General features: G+C 38.8%; 1 pseudogene; it reads left to right on the top strand.

Moving 5' to 3' along the window:
• Positions 1–320: 320 nt before the first annotated feature.
• On the top strand, positions 321–2395 carry LOC148566872 (uncharacterized; annotated as a pseudogene).

Here is a 2395-nt window from a genome sequence, read left to right as displayed (position 1 = left end):
TACTACTCCTAAACTTCCTAATACAAGACATGATCCCAAAAAGACTAAAAGAAAATCATGTAGTTGTTCGGGTAAATCCATTATATGTAAAATAAGAGATAAATGCATCGAAATTTCATGACCTTTTTGATACGACCAGGGAAATCTTTTATCTACGAGATTTCTCTCTGCATTGACGCGACACAACTCATTCTGACAGGCAATGCTACACAGAGAAAGGGATTTGCGTTTGGAAGTTTGTTTTGCGCATCTGTTCCCGCTCCTGTTTTGCGCGAAGAAGACATGATAATATGCTAAATCTTGACTATATATATGCAAATATGCATCGGTTTTTACTAAACAGCCATTATCCAAGGCAATTTTGCAGCTGCTGTCGAACCGCAGCTCACCGTCGTCGCGATTCTATCAATTTGCGGTGAGTTTGACCATAGACGTTACTTTTTTACCGCATCTCTCTGCCTCCTTTGTAGTGTGATTTTTCATCATTTAAAAGTTTAAAAAAAATTATAAACCTTCCTAACGAGACCTTAAGAGCGGTTAAGAAAAAAAAAGTCTAAGCATCTTTCCCAAATATAAATTTAGGACTTCTTTATTATCGAAATTTCTTATTTACTTTCGGTTAGTCATCCAAACAAATGTCTGTTGGATATTTTATAAGTTTGATAAATTTATAAATAAAATTTTCTTTACATTAATGGTCTCGAGTTGAGTAATTTTTGGATGGGTAAAAAAATTAATAATGTAAAGTATTTCACTTTCCACGTACGCTTGAATGTTATAATCTAATTTTACTTTTTTTTAGAGGTCATATATATAGGTAGAAAAGTTTCGGAGTTTCACTTCACGAAGTGAGACTTATAGAAAGGAAACAGAAAACTATAATTTTGCGTTTAAAGAAAAGAGGGGGGATGAAGTGTATATATAAAACAAATGAATTGAATGCTTCACACATCTTGCACATAAAGAAAAATCAACATATATCCATGCCTTAGCTAACCATTCAACTTATGCTTATTAATTTACATTAAAATATCTTAAGAGTAAAGTATTGTTTTTGTCCCCAACGTTTGGAGTAAGTCCTAAAATTGTCCCTAATGTTTCATTCGTCCTATTTTTGTCCCCAACGTTAGAAAATTAATTCAATGTTACCCCACCGTTAATTCCACTCACGGAACACTAACAGAGATGCCTACGTGGACGCGACACGTTAGTAACCCCAAACGTTGGTATTGATGCGGGGTTCTCTTCGCGCGTAATGTTTTCTTTTACCATACGAAACGCTTGCATAAGGAAAACGAAACACTTCACATTCCACCCACACTCCCTGAACCCTATCGATTATTTCTCCTCTGTTCTTCGCGCTCGAGTACAAAGGAAGAAGACGGATTGAAGCGAGTTGGTGCTTTGGTGTTCTCTACACAGGAGAGCTTTGCCCCGTCTTGGTGGTACTGAAAACTTTGAAACGGCACAGAGCGAAAAGGTATGTGCAATGTATGTTTGATTTTCGTTTGACTGGAATAGTTCATGCAAGTAAAGATGTTAATGCATAGGGTTTCTGCGATTGCAATGTTATTGCTGTTAGGATTTGGGGTTGTTGATGTAAGTATAATCTTTTGAACCTGTGTTTCTACCCTGCACATTGATTACCGTTGTTTTATGGTTTGTGTAATAGGAACAATAGCGGAAGAGATGAGTCATTTTAGTGTTAAAATTTATCACCAAGGGATGTTTCGGCTTGAAGGAGGTAGTGTTAGGTATTTGGGTGGGGAGACGTCCATTGTAGACTATTGTGATGAGGATGAATGGAGTTTGATTGAGGTGTATGAAATAGTGAGTAGACAGGGGTATTTGAAGAAGGATATTGCTGCGATGTGGTATAAAGCTGTGAATGCTGGGTTAGAGGAAGGATTGACCATGCTTAAAAACGATAAAGATGCGATGGATATGGCAAGAATTGGGGTAAAGGATGGCATGGTTGAGGTTTATGTTGTTCACAAGACAAGTGAGGTGGGAGAAGTTGTGCAACCTGGGCAAATTACTGCTCCTACTGAAGAAGGTGATCAAGCTGGGCCTGGCCCAATTATTATGTATGAAGGCCCTGGTGTTGGGTCAAAGGCAGCTACTGATGGGCCAACTGATGGGCCTACTGATGGGCCTACTGAAGTGGAAGAGGTTGGGTCTTTGAGTGAGGGATCATGTGAAGTTGTTAAGAGTGATGATGCTGTTGAAGAAGAGGAGGAGGGGAGTGAGACATCTGAAGATGATGACTATGAACCCAGGGAGAGTGAAAGTTCATGGACTTCTGATTCGATTGCTGGGAATGCATCAACTCACAGCCTTGGTAGTCTTGATTTTGGTGACAGTGATGATGAGAGGGAGGGAGCTAAAGGCTTAG

The sequence above is a fragment of the Arachis ipaensis genome, chromosome B4 (assembly GCF_059453495.1).
Source record: "Arachis ipaensis isolate K30076 ecotype BB chromosome B4, ASM5945349v1, whole genome shotgun sequence".
NCBI lineage: Eukaryota > Viridiplantae > Streptophyta > Magnoliopsida > Fabales > Fabaceae > Arachis > Arachis ipaensis.
This window is presented reverse-complemented; position numbering and strand designations above follow the sequence as displayed.